At 35.5% G+C, this 15066-nt stretch overlaps 1 protein-coding gene across 1 annotated transcript in view; it reads left to right on the plus strand.

The window, feature by feature from the left end:
- Positions 1-15066, plus strand: part of AGMO (alkylglycerol monooxygenase) — a 185221-nt gene that overhangs the window by 168934 nt on the left and 1221 nt on the right. The window lies entirely within an intron of this gene.

Below are 15066 nucleotides of genomic sequence, written 5' to 3' on the forward strand. Positions count from 1 at the left end.
ATAAAGATAAAAATATGGAATAAAATTGACCCCAAGACTGAGACCTGAGGAATACCACTTCTGATTGTCTACCAGGTGGATATAATGCCACCATTTTTTCTGTGACCAGACATTTATACAGGTGTTTTTACCAAGAAAAGAGTATGTCTATCAAAGCCATGAGCAGCCAGTTTTTCCAAGAGAATTAAATATTTATGCCAAAAAACTCAACGGTTGTTCCCACTCAACAACAAAGCTGTAAGTTTCCATCTGATTATATCAGCTGGAGAATCAGCATTGTTGGGTACTGTTAAACCTGTGTGTTGTTTTGCCTGGCTGCCACTATATAAAAAGGATTGGACTTGATGGACCCGATGAGCTCAACTGGACTCAAGAGAGTCAACTGCTTTTTTTAATGCTACAACATCCAAGAAAGCATACTCAAATCCAGAGTTAGGTCTTTTAGGTTGCTAAATTCTTCCTCTCCTCATCTCAGTAATAGGCTTCAGTTGTATCAATCCCACATGAGTCTCAGTGCATTTTGACAGAATAATGATAGATATATGTCTTTACCATTATTTCATAATTCCAGATTATATGTGTAATACTACAAATTTATTTCAATTTTAATGAAGCACACATTCTTTACAATTCCCTGGTTAATGTTTTACACCATCAGAATGGAATTCTTATTTGATTTGGTTTTTAAATTATGTTTCAGCACAGTACTTCATAAAGAGAATATGGAGTTATGGAGATAAAATCATTAATATAGGTCTAATTGGTTTTGCATATGTCTTTTTACTTGGAAATTGGTCAGTTATATTAAAGATATATAAATAAATGCTACTTCTTACTATCTCAAATTTTCCAGACAATTATATTTACTGAGTATAAAGTCACATAGGAATCAACAGACTTGGAATGCATAAAACTGACAAACCACTGGGCAAAATTACAAAAACTACGAAGTATAAATTTTTCACTTTTCAGTTTTTACATGTTCTGGTTATGAATGTGTGTGGGAGAGCAACTTAACAAGAAGCCCATTCACGGCCTGTTTTGGAAACCAAATACTATCAGAAAGTGGCCTTTACCATTGTTGCAGCCTTTTGGAAGATACTAGGTCCAGCTCACCCTGTGTGGATGAAGAGAATGTCTAGGAGTCACTCCTCATGTTCCACTTACTCAGTATTTTAGCATGGCTCATACCCCTATGAGCACAGTAAAGCAAATTAATCCAGGTCCTCATCTGTGGATTAGAAGCAGCCCTGTGAGGGAGTCCCACAGAAAGCTGCTAGTTACAAATAGAACAAACCTATGCATCTAAATTACATAATTTTGTGGGTTTGTTAATGAAAAACTCATGGTTGTCTATTTAGAAACACGTCTATGTTTAGATTTCTTTGGTTCTTCACTTTTGTCTCTGTTCCTAAATGCATTTACATAAAACTGTTGACTGCAATAATTTTTTTTTAATCTATAGGTAGCTTGCTCATTTCTTTATCTCTGATTGGCGGCAGGTGGAGGTGCTTTTAAGTAACTTTTTCAGTTAGTTTCTCCTTTATTGACAAATAAAGGAGCTGTTCTCTGATGGCGTCATTATGAAATCAGTAGTAAATTCCTAAGATAGACTAATCTTGTGGTATCTGACAGTATTTTCTTTAACAATCATAAGACTCAAAGCCATATTCCAAGTTGTCTCTACTAGTCTCTCCTCGGATTCAATTATCTATCATCACTACAGATGTACCTGTGATTATTCTATAACATTATCTTATTGCCGAGCTATTTTATGCATTTGGACATAATTTTTTAAGGTGTAATATTTGTTCTCATTGCTGGAAAGGAATTAATTTCTTTCAGATTTTCAGGCTTAATGCTGTATTTTAATGTGCATCCTCCTATAGACTTCTGTAATATTTTGTGAGTAAGGGTTGTAAGATTAGTTCTTTATCACATATGTATATATATATATATATATATGTAGTATGAATTTGTCAGAACTGTGTCTACACTTCTGTAATCCTGTTTCCTTTCATTCTCTTGCTCTAGTGATTACAGTGATAACACATTTGTTTTTCATATTTCTGTATGATTCATTATTTAAGTATGCAGGCTTATACAATAAACCAATGTGTTTGGAGTTTGTATAGTACTGCTGAAAAAATGATATGGCTGATATGTAACTGCAAAAAGCTTCTATTCTGAGAAAGCTTGAAGGATGTAGAAAAGGAGGATAATTTCAGTAAATATGAAAGGATTCATGATGAATGAGTTTAAGAGTAGAAAAAAATTAAAAGGGCTAGCAGAGAAAAATATTTCAAATAGTTTAACTAAAACTAGAGATAAACAATTACCTAGATTAATTAGTCCTTGGAAAAGCTGCTTTGATTCCTAATGAACAATTGAAAATGGTTTAATTCTTACTTTTAAGTAGGTAGCTAGGGATTGATTTTTATTGTTGCAAAGGGATACTTTATCTTGGGCAGACACCTGACTTTTTACCAACCTTTGTCAATTAGTTTGGAGAAAAAAAAATAGATGATTGCTCACTTTCTAACTACTGGAGTATTAGTTTCTATTTTAAAAATTAGGGGACAAGAAAGCAGAAAAGTCAGGCACTGATGATTTTGGAAGTGCAATACATGAGTTGCAAAGGAGTAAGACATGGTAGAATCAAACTTTAGTGCATAATACAGGGAGCAAAATTCCCATAACAATTTCCCTGTTTGAAGAGTTTTAGGCAAGATGTAGCTTAGATACAGTAGTTCTTTTTCCAAATGCATGACTTTCTTAAAAGCTCAGACTTGCTGACTTCTCATGGCTTGGCCAAGTAAAACCACTTTATTCCTCTCATTCTTTCCTAGAAGGATTCATACATGATCCATCTTGCTGGTGGTTTCTATCAAGCCTATATGGCTAAGCTATGAGATCACCACCTAGAGAAGACCTCTCCCTTATCCTTATGCTTTAGAAATATTTTGTCTTCCGTGTTGGACTTGGCTTCACCAGCTGTAAAGCTTCTGTGTGAAGGAGCACTCAGACACCCAACAACAATACCTTTGTGGAAACTGCCAAGCCAAAGCTGTTGCTCTGTACTGGCTAGGAGAGTAGCTTGTCTTTTAGAGCAAGAATATTGCAATATACTTTGATCCCTGAGCTGATGTATAAAAAAGTGTCTGATGCCTAGGTAGCAATCAAGACAGAAAATCCAAAAAATGTGGAAGATTGAATGTAAGTGAAAGGTCTTGAAGGTCTTGATGAGCAATTGGGTGGAGAGGGTTCACTCTGAGGAAGAGTGGTCAGTGGGTGTTCAAGCAGCCTGATGTGTGAACATCATTCAGATGGAGAGAACTCATTCTTCTGGAGAGAATGCCCTTTTGATTGTCTGTTGGGAAAATTAGCACTTTTATAGAGCTACTCTTTCACAAAGCACTTTCCCAAAGATTTTGCAGACATCAGTATTCATCTGCTTACTTCCCTTGTTGATAGACAGATGTTTTTCCACTTGATAGGAAAAAAGGCTGTAACAGGAGGGGCAGGCACTGACTGCAGGTAGCAAACAGGTGTGAAGCTATGAATGGGATGGATAGAGCTGTCCTTATAATAAGCAAATAAACTGGTGAACTGTAAGCTTAACTCAGAGTGCTTCTGCTGATTAATTGAGCAATGAATAACCATTCAATCCAGGTTTGCAGTATTATATATGTGCTCTTCTGCTCTTTACTTATCACCTCTAGCTATCTGCTATACAGTTTCTACTTATTAGTTCCACTTATTTACTGTGTCTTAACAGGACTAATTAATCCCGTTTAAGAAATGCTTATGTAATATTTCAAAAGGTAGAACTGGAGGAAAGTTTTGAACAGTGGCGGTATAAAAGTTTGAAACCAGCTATGTATCCTGTCCAGAACAGAAACACAGATCCATAAAAGAATCTTTGGACGTCAATATGTATAGGCAAAAAAAAAAAAAGCAGGTATGAATAGCTACTAAACAGTTACTAAACAGTATCATAAGCTCCATCCTAATGTGATTTAACTTTAATGAAATTTGTGAGGTAGCTGATGTAAATACAATTTTGGGTCAAATCAGTTATAACTTTGCATAGGTGTTTTCTTTGACTTCAGAGTTACACTGGGGATAACTATGGCCCCACAATGCAAAATCAAATCCATATTGTGACAATCAGCCTACTGTCTGATGAAAGAAACAAATCTTTCTAGTAAATGCATGGGATATACGTATTTTATATATCCTTTTGAATGTCTATGCATGTATATATTTATATTCATACAGACATCCCCTTCCATGAATGATATCTTTTCAACAGTTAAAAATTCACTGCTTTCATATCTAGGGTGATTATCCTATTCACTAAATTTCTGCTCAGAATGGGAAGGTGAGGAGCACTAGCTCCTCACATGCTTTCACATTTTCATAGTTTGAGCTCCAGAAAAAAAATCAGTTTTGAACACTTTGTGTTGAGGCATTCAGTACCTGTGCTGCCAAGGTTTATTGAAAGCAGCTGGATGCCTGCCTCTGTCTTCCCCATTTCTTGGAACTACTGCCAGCACAGGTAGTCAGAAGTGGAAAGCAGAGAAATATTTGAGCATCTGTGTGCTCTCTCTCTCTTTTTCTCTCTCAGGAAAACATCTGTGGCTTCCATAGGAAGCACTCATTTTTTTCCATCAGCAAAGACTCTGGATACCCTTGGGTCCAGTTTTGGCACAGCAAGCCAAGTAGGATGCAGTTTATGGCTTAAAACTTATGAGAGAAATCATTCAGGCAGTCCCATCCCTGGCAGAACACCAAGAGAAATTCCCCAGGCTGCAAGCCACATGTGGGTCTCTGACCTTTTATTAGCTCACCATGGGAGAGGTTAACAATTGTTGAGACTTCAGTCCTCCCTTTGACATACAAATACAACAATACCAAATAGCCTTTCCAAGATGAGCATATTCAGGGCACAACATGGTTTTTAATGCAGGGTTTAATGTAGGGAGTGGAGAAACCTCAAAACAAAAACCCAACCCAAAAACTTAGAACTAGAAAAGGATGTGTTGCTATAAAACTGAAGCCTGGATTGGTATTTTTTCCAACACTCTGCCATTGTTCATATTACTATGATTTGTGACTTTTAAAAACTGATATAATCATGAGACAGAAATTCTCACACCATTTTTAGCTCTTCATGTGGTCAGCACCATGATTTATGGAACTAAGATTGCTCAATAGTTGGAGCGACATAAGAAATGCATGCAATTATCTGATTCTTAAGGATGTCTGTTGTATTTATCCAAGAACGTTGTTGAGATTAAAAAAAGAAAAAAATGATTCATGATTATTGATATGAGGGTTGTCAGAATAAAAACACAGAAGGCCAAATCCATGTCTTTTTGAAATGTCTGTCTTCTCAGAAATTGCTGTAGTAAATGAAACTATTCTGGATTTTAGTAAAACAGAGATTGGAAAGTAACTCTTTTTTGGGGAAACAGAGTCACCAGCTTTTTGCAGCTAAGAAACTACAGAGACTAATTGTCTTGCTCTATGCTGCATAATCTATGGCGAAGTATGCAGATTGAATAGCCCAGCATTCCAGGCTTTTACCATAATTACTTGATTACTCTTTCAGTCTTAAAGGCAAATTATTATTACTATGCAATCCTGTGGCTTTAGTGTAAAGTATGTTGAGTGTGAAATAGGAGGGAATTAGCTCATGCTTCTGCCATCAGCCTTTGCAGCTATTGTCTGAAGAGGCAATGCAAGCTGATCTCTGAATATAATAGTCCTGTGACTTCTCTGATGGGAAGCAGGTTCAGCCACATTCAATGCCAGAAACTGAGTGGGGAAGGCGGTGGTGGAAAGAAACATCAGATTCTGCTTTTCATACTTTTACTAAGGTGACAACCACATCTGAGACTGAAATTGGTGAAATGTTGCACAAAGTTGGTTATTGTAAAAAAAATAGATGCTAAGTCATGGTTGCTCCCCGTGTCAAGCAGACATCTCTTTATTAACCACTGTTGGCAAAGTAGATCTGAGAAAAAATTATTTAGAGGTGGAGAGTGCTTTTGTATTCATTGTGAAAAAACAGAAATACCAAACTGGCAGAGATCCTGCACTGGAGAAAGTTCAAGTACAGCTACACATTGACACTGCCTGTCTAACCATTTACAGACCAGTTTCCATACATAGCTGATTCCAATACTATACCATCCTTAAACCACCCATTATCTAATGAAAAATTTAGTTAGAAAAGGCTTGGGTTTTGTTTCCATTATCCTAAGCACTAATTATTATAATTTCTTTTTGTGTTAGTCTTTTACATGTCAAAAGATTGATCTTACTCCCCTCCTGAGTATTTTTGTTTGTTTTCTCAAGAATACACAGCATGAAGAATGCATGTTTCAAGCTTTCCTACAGGTCCATTTTTCTAAACCTTTCTATAATTCTTGTAGTCTACTTCATAATTATATCCAGCTTATCTATGTCTCCCCAAAGACTTCACCACCTTTCAGTGAGCTGAATCAATACATTAAATGCTTATTTTATATAATTCATATATAAAACATAATATGACATGGTAACCTATATATGTTACATAATAATTATATATAAATGCTTCTGTTAATATCTTTCACATTGATACTGACATCTTTTTGTATCAGCATTTTAGTTTAAGACATGTTTTGTTTGTGAAGTACTCTAACTCCAACTTTTTTCTTATATACTCCTCCTTAATGATTATTTCTCACAAAATATTTGTGTATTTGGTTTCTCTCTAGTACCTCTCCTCTCTACTCAATTTCATGTTTTCTTCAGTATCTACAGATTTTAAAAAAACTATTATGAATCTCACTTTTTTGAAGAAAAGAGATATATTTAAATTTTTGGCTTTTTTTAATGTTTTGGAAAAGTTTTTCATCCAAATTCTGGTTTTTCTTTCATTTTGTGATGCAATCATTAATTCTTCCTTTCTGGGTGTTTCTTCTCCAACTCAGTTCTGCACCTTCCATACAGAAGTCTCATTTGGACCATAGTCCCCTAGTTTTCCTATTAAAAAGTCACATAGATTACTTCCATGAGGCTTTTTTTTTCCTCTGGCCTAATTAAACAGTACAACTATATTGGCTTGACATAATAAGAGGGAATATGAATGATTTAGCTCATTTGAATGCATCTGTGGTTAATGTCAATAACAATTTCTTTTATATAATTGAAAGATGATGAGTTTTTGGAATAAGTGGGAGTTTCCCCGGGCAATAAGAGAAACAACAGACCACACCCCAGGAAGAGTCTTGAGAGCAGAGAAAAGAGCCAACAGCCAGGACATCTACTTTTCCATGTAAAGGAATGGACAGAGGGCTGGATCAACCACAGCATATTTTTCTTTTCTGTGAACTTAAAAACAGTCACAGTTTATTGCCTTTAGCCTCAAAAGAGGGCTGGCCAGCAGGATCGCTGTGTTCCACCTTTAATGTGGACATGTGCCTTCCATGGCAAGCTCTTTCCTTTATGGTATCAATGAATATTGACCCATTTCCTTCATTCAGAAATTGGTTGATTTGGTTTGATTTTTTTAATGCTGAGAACAGCCTTCTGTGTTCTCCATTTTTCAATTAAAGGATTACTTTCTCTTTATGACATGTTGGCTTTAAGAGCAATCTTCATCTAGAATGACTTTTAGCCTTGATCTTCCCCTGTCTGTCTTGAATACTTTTCTGGTGTTTGTTCACTGTACTGGAAATCCTCTCTGCTTGTCACTCAATTGTTTTATCCCTCTCTGCACATTCTTAATCCTTTCTTTCACATTTGCCATTAGTCACAGAAGCCAGCTTTTCCCCATCACGTCTTTTCAACATCTGCAGCAAAGTTTTTCCCATCAGTGATCTAATGTCTGTGGGTTATACTTAAAGGCTGGGATTACTTTTTTAATATTTTTCTCCACATACAATGGAAAAATTTCCATTTTGGAGCTCATAGCTAGTCAGCCTTCTCTCAAGAGGATATTTAGTGTACCAGTGAGTGGAGATCACTTTGCAGCACCTTTGTCAGAGCTCTTTAAACTGACAGAGCGCTCTTGGTTCTCTTCACCACCTGCCAGGGTGGCTGTGCACTACAGCTACACTCTGAAATGAAGGCATCCATATCGAAACAAAGAATATGATAATGATGGAGAGATTGGACACTGCATTGCTTCAGTATAGTATTGTATTAAACTGAAAAATTAAAGGATTAAAGAGATTGGAATATGTCTGTAGATACCTCTTTGGAAAATATTACACAGACATGTACCATCTTGTTCAAATTCTGGAATGTTGTGTTTAGCAGTTTTTCTTCCATGTTCAAACTATCTTTTTTCTTCCCTGTAGCTGTAATTTTCCTGTATTTTCAAACTAGGATAAAAGCATAAAGGAGAACCCCCTTCTGCATTGCTTCTTCAACTGAATTTTTCCCATCTTCTGAGTAAAACTTTCTTCAAAGCAGGATTAAGCAGTATGGTACCTAAACATTGCTTACAGCCATGACCATAGGAAAAATGTACCCTTACTCTTATATATATGTACAGCCTTTCTCACTTAGAATACTGAATTTAAAAGCATTCAATTATTTAAGCCTTAGAGAACAATATAAATTTGATAAAATGTAAGATCTGTGCAGTAATCTATCAGTTAAAGTAAAATGAGCTTTATTTTTTTAATAAAGAAGATTAAACTGATCTTTACCAATAAATTAAATAATATCTTGTGAAGAGAAATGCTTCTTTGCAGATGTCTGTTTAACCCTACAAGTTAGAGGTAGAAGTGTTTAAGGTAAAAGTGATGCAGTGGGGTGTATGCAATTATGTTACAGCTGCTGGCAGGTGTGAAAGTAAATGAGATGTTTCATCTCAATGGATACAACTCCTGTTTAAATGTTTAAGATAATAAATTCAACAACTTTAGCCAAACTGAGACAAGACTATCTTACATGTTTCATTTCTGCAATGAATGGCTCAATAACTCTTTCAATCTCATCTGGCCTCTTAGCCTGCAACAGATTAAACAGGTATGTTTACTGGTTGGCTGTTTTTTATTTTGTTTTATCATCAGTTTTGTTAACTTCTCTGAAAGCCTTATTTTTAATTGTTGATTTAATGTTAATTTAATTGTTGATCTCATAAAATAATTGAGAAAATTTCTATGGCTATAGTTTCTCAAATTTGGGGCTAAATTGAGGCTGGAAAAATTCGTAACATTTAAAATACAAAAGTGGTATTCAGAATTAAGGTCTTCTGAAATGATTGATCTTTGAACTTGTTTTTCAGAGCTATTTTGTCACAAATAAAACTAAAGCAATATGAAAGAAACTCTAAAATATTGTTGTGCTCTAGAATTGCAAATTGTAAATTGTAAATTTTGTTCACAGGTTTTATGAAATTTTTAAGCTCAGATGATGATAGATATATTCTAAACTCTACATTTATTTTTTTGGAAATTAATTGCAAAACTATGAAACAGGCTTGGTTCAGAAGTTATTTTTAAATGTTTTTAAATTATAAAAAAGGATTTTTCTCTTTAACATGGTTTTACTTTGAGGTCAACTTGAAATAGATAAACATTTTAGGATGATTAAGAAATTTATAGATGGAATTAGGTAACACTGTGGAAAGTATTCTCAGATGTTTCAATAAAATACTATAAGACAAATTTTATACTACAGAAATACAGAGTTTATATTCATGTTAATGAGTATGATGTTGATACTGTCTCCAGCTTGCATTAGCTCATCACAAGGTGAAGATTTAATAATTATTAACATATTTTGGAATTCCTATTCATATGACTGACAGGAAAGCTTCCCACTTCAGTAACTAATTTTGTCTTTTGGGGAATGAGGTAAAATCTTCCTAATCCTGGTGCTTAGGTTGTGGATTATTCTGTGACTCGAGAGAGAAAGTAAATCGTAGGTAACAGTTCAACAGGATACATTTATCTGCACAAGCAATTTGAGAGGCAGGGGACTGGCTTCTCCTGAGTGAAGGACATGATGCCAGATAACATGCTGCTTGCACATAAGCCACTTTAGGTCTAAATATAACTGCAATAGCACTGCCTGTGTAAAAATCCCCACGTATTTAACTGAGGAATGTGACTTACTAGCTTGTGTGCAATGCCAGGAAAGACAGAGTCAAGCTGGTGCTGTGCTGAGATTTTGCAGCTTATGTGCTTGCTAGCTCAGGCATCTCTGAAGTGCACTTGATTTCGTACTGGGGATGTGTCCAGCTGTGAAAGCAACTGAGAAATAGATATTCTTTCTCCAGATCTTTCTTTGTCTTTTCTGGGTAGGTAATATAAGCCTTTTAAGGTATTTGGGCTTTTGCAGCCTATGTTTTCATGCATTATCTAGCTTTAGAGTCTCAGACCATATTTTAATAAAAGAAGGAATGTTTAAAACATTTAACAGAAGGAAAAGGAGGTGTATATATCTCTTCCCTATTGTTTTCTTATTATTTTTTAATACCGAAGTGTAAAACCAATGATCTATGTAATAAAAGAAGAAGCCACTCTGAGTGAACTATCAATATGCTTTGAGGGTGTTGAAAATACTTGGCTAAATCCTGTGTGTGCCAACAGAGTCTTAATCATAGAGTTATAAAATAGTTAGGCTAAGAAGGGACTTCTAGAGATAGTCTGCTTCCACCTTCCCTGCAGTGAGCAGGGACATCAGATACACACCTTGTTCTAGGTCAGGGGCATGCTGGATCTGTGAGCCCTGCTGCACCAGTAGTCTGATGGTGTATCATGAGCCCTTATGGAGAATTTCCAAACATCTGCTGCTTTTACAGAAATCCTGAACAAAAGCTGTGAAGCCACTGCTATTGTAGCTGTCCCTGTTCCCTTGTATCCACCGTTCTTAAACCAAAAAAAGAGAAAAATTGGCTTCCCTCTTTCTTCTGCATATATTTCCAAGTATAAGAGAGTCATTACACAGAGGAAGTACCTTTCTGTTTCCTAGCTTCTCTTTCCATCTATTATTATTGCAACTTTTTTTAAAGTGCAGTCTTCTTGGTCTGTGCACTGTACAAGATTAGTGATTTCTGGATTTGCTATGAATGTTATGGCATTTCTCTACTAGCCTCAGACTGCTCGTCTCCAAACATTGTACTGAGAATGAAGATACATGCATTTGTTATCCAAATCCTGACTTCCAGAAATAGTAAACATCTTCCCCTACTTATGAGACATAAATTTTCCATATCTTCTGTGTATTTCAGCACCTGTAACAGTCATCTGCAGAGAAATGGGGAAAAAAATATGGCATTGGTGAAAAATGCATCATTTGGGCACTTGTGAAAACTGCAGTAGTTTGCTCAATCATTTTGTTATTAATTAGAAAATTTTCAGCCTTCAGCCTTTGTATCAGTTTATGATCTCCATCTTTAGTTTGAAAGGACAGTGACATTACCCAGACACAGTCCAGACAGAGTCTCAGACAAAGTCTAAAAATTACATTATCATTACTATTGATGGTATGAACTTATGTCTTGTACCTGTGAAGAAGCCATGTCCAAATTTGTATGTAAAGAACATAAAAAGAGCCTTAATCATGTTTAGTATCAGTTAAACTACTCTAGCATCACATTGACAATGCTCAGCATCACATTGAGAGGACTAATTGTTTATCATATTTTCCAGTATCAGATCCACTTTATGATGTGAACAGCAAACTTAATTAAATGTATGGATGTACTGATCTTCCTGAGCCCTCTCCAGAGCTAAGAATATGTTATCCAGCACAGAGGTATTCAGAGAATACAATGTAATAAGCCCATTCATATGATGTTGTACCCCAGAAGTTGTGAATAACAGTTGCAGGTTGTCTCTGCAGCAAAATTTGGTGCAAACATGTCTGGGCAGAATCTGAGAAATGTCAGAGAATCATTGAATGATTAAGGTTGGAAAGGATCTGAGGTGGTGTGGTTTGAGACTCTTCCCCCTCCTTAAAGCAGAACTATCTTTGGATATTTGTCTACATTTTTAGACCAATGTCTAAAGTGTTCTAATTCTATCCAGATGAAATCTGCAGAAGAGAAAGACATCATGTCTAGGCATCTCAGATATACAAAGACATTACAAAAGAGAAAATGGCAGAAAACAACATTAGTGTTCAGCAACAAAGCTAATCATGCAGAAGTGGGTGCCTGAATTCAGCTAATGATTTTAAAGTACTTTACAGCCTAATAAACTTCGATTGCTCCAGTGGGAATTTCCTGTGAAGAGCAGACTCAGTCCTGCAGTCAATCCATTAGTTAAGCCATCTTTGTTCTTGTGAATAATGTTATTTGCATTTCTACAATTCAGGGAGAGAATATGGGCTGTATGGAAATAGACTATATGAAAGGAGGTAATGTAAATATTTGTGCTCTTCCAACAGTCTAAAGGACAGTCTATAATTAATCTGTAGTTACTTGAACAGGTAAATGTAACAAGTGTTTATATTAAAGTGGCAAAAAGTTTGCATTTAACTTAGCTAAATATAGGGTTGTGAGAAATCCTGCTTTTAGACTTCTTCCATATATGAATACTGTCCACAGTAATTTTTCATTTTAAGGCAGAAGTGAAACTATTGTTCTTATATCATATTGTTGGTGGAGGAGCTTTGTTCAGTGTAAAAAAGAAAAAGGTATAATACTAAATTCTCTCTTTTTATTGCAAAACCAGATGAATTGTGAAACCAGTATGTGAATATTTTTATCAAAGGACAAATATTAGTGGCTTTGGACAATATAAGAAGGAATGAGTATTTCTGCGAAAATAATTTAGAAAGTGAAATAACCCAAAGCCAAACAATGAAAAAAAACCCTAACCCATTCGCATGTCAGAGTGTTGAGTAGAAAATACAAAATATCTGCACATAGGATTCAGGAAATATGTTTTCCCAAGGGCATTAGAAAAATACTGGTCAACTATAGTTCAGCTTGCCTGGTGGAATGCTCTTTTGCTGCTTCCTGCTGCCCACACTATTGTCTGCTCAGAGTTCTGGCACGTATCGTCTCAGCTTTCCATTCCTGACATCACCTGATTGCAGGATTCGTTCAAGTGGGTCAGGCCTTGTAACTCCAAAATATGTAGCAGTAATCAAAAGAAACTGAACTCCAACCTACACAGCAAGTTTCTGCTTGGTAGCCCCGTACAGCTGGCTCTGTTCAGGGCAGGTCAGCATTACAGCAGTACAGACAGCCAGAATTGCTGTCATGCAAGCAAGGATGTGGCCTCTTAATTTTTTATCCTGATGTTTGGGTTTTTCTTAGCCCCTCCACCTCCCAGAACCTTGCAGCATTATTGTTTCCTGAATGCATTATTTCCATCAAGTATTGGCAGTCCTGACATTGATAGGCAGTCACTCAATACTTTTATAGAATTGATATATTTTATGGTATTGAAGCCAAACTAGTTTTGCAAATCCACAGTGTGTAGTATGTGATTTTCCATTCTGGATATAATAACTGCAATTCAAAATACTCCCCCACAAGCATTGATTGCATGCTTTAGGAAATTCACAGTGAAGAATTTAATTAAGAACGAAGAAATTGCATCACTTCATTTAAAAAACAGAAATTCACCCAAGATATTTTGTTCATTTTCATCCTATAATAGCAATAACCTTCTTTAGCTGAGGACATTTCCTGGGGCTTAATGGCCCATGGCTGTGCTTCTTCAGGTGATCATCATCATCTCCCAACAGTCATTAATCCCCTACGAATGCCCTGCACCTCAGTCATTAAATGTGCTTAAATGTGCTTCTTCTGAAAATGAAATAGTTCTATATTTAATGCATCTTCCAGGAATAGGAGTGATCTTTCTGAGGTGAGGAATGAAAGAAGTTTATTACTCTGTCAAAGAAGTACTAATTATGACAAGTGGATAAGTTCTGTTTCTGGAGATAGCATGACAAAGAATTTTTCCACTGTAAGAGCATGTTATATGTAAGTCATCGTTTTATGTACATCACGATTTACACTCATCTCAATTGCATAATAGCCAGATCAGAAATAAAGATAGTTATTTGTAGTTAGATTTCTTCTGCAGAGCATCTCCGCATAGAAAAATCTCACCAAACATGCAGTGTGTGACTGCAGTACTGCTTAAAAAGACTTTCCATAGCTGTAAAAATAGAGCTATACAGCTTTACAAGGTGTTTGTGATAAAGTAAGAAAATAAAAAGAAGTTAAATCTTTCATACCTAAAGTCTGAAATTCTTACAAAAAAAAAATCTTTTGGTGAGCACTTTATGAGTTTTTCCTACAAATAGGACTACAAGTACAGTGCCAATAGCATCATCAGAGGTTTTAAACACCGTAGACAGCCTACTTCTGCTCAAGTAGAATTAAAGTATTCAATGAAAATAATTTAAATTGATAAAAAATGGAATGAGAATTGGGGGATTTTAATTGTATTGTATTTGAATTTTACTTACTCCTACATTATGCTCTTTTCATCTTGTGCTACTAAACTTGCATAGTGTACACCTAAAGTACACATTACATGAAGCCTGTACCTGTCCCAAAAAGATTCTGAGAGGGATCAGAGCAGACACTGCCTTCACTGAGTGAAAAATTAGTACCTTTTGGGTATTATGATAATTTATTATTTATATTGGACATTCTGATCCCATGTACTTCAGTGAGTGACTGTCTAGATAAAGACAGAAGTAGACCTTTGGGCCATGCATTTTTAAATGTTGAATGTTAAATTATGTTAATGTTAAAATTAGAGCTCCAAATTGGCACCTTTAGATTGCAGATTGACCTGAAAAAAGAATTATTACAACCTGACTCAAAAATAACTTGTCAAAATTTTCTGTTTCTTTTAACAAGCAAAAAAATGACATGATTATGACCTTTCAATATAAGCAAAGTGTTTTGGTTTACTCACAGAAAAAAAATTCACTTATTTCAGTAACCAATAACAACTGCCTTAATTTTGCAATTTTCCAAGTTAGAGAAATTTTTCTATGTGAAAAACAAAAGTTTCTTTCAGAAAATGTTAGATACAAAATATTACATGCACCCGTGTGCATACACATTTTATCTTGCTC

The sequence above is a fragment of the Passer montanus genome, unplaced genomic scaffold, assembly GCF_014805655.1.
Source record: "Passer montanus isolate IOZ18808 unplaced genomic scaffold, ASM1480565v1 scaffold10, whole genome shotgun sequence".
Classification (NCBI taxonomy): domain Eukaryota; kingdom Metazoa; phylum Chordata; class Aves; order Passeriformes; family Passeridae; genus Passer; species Passer montanus.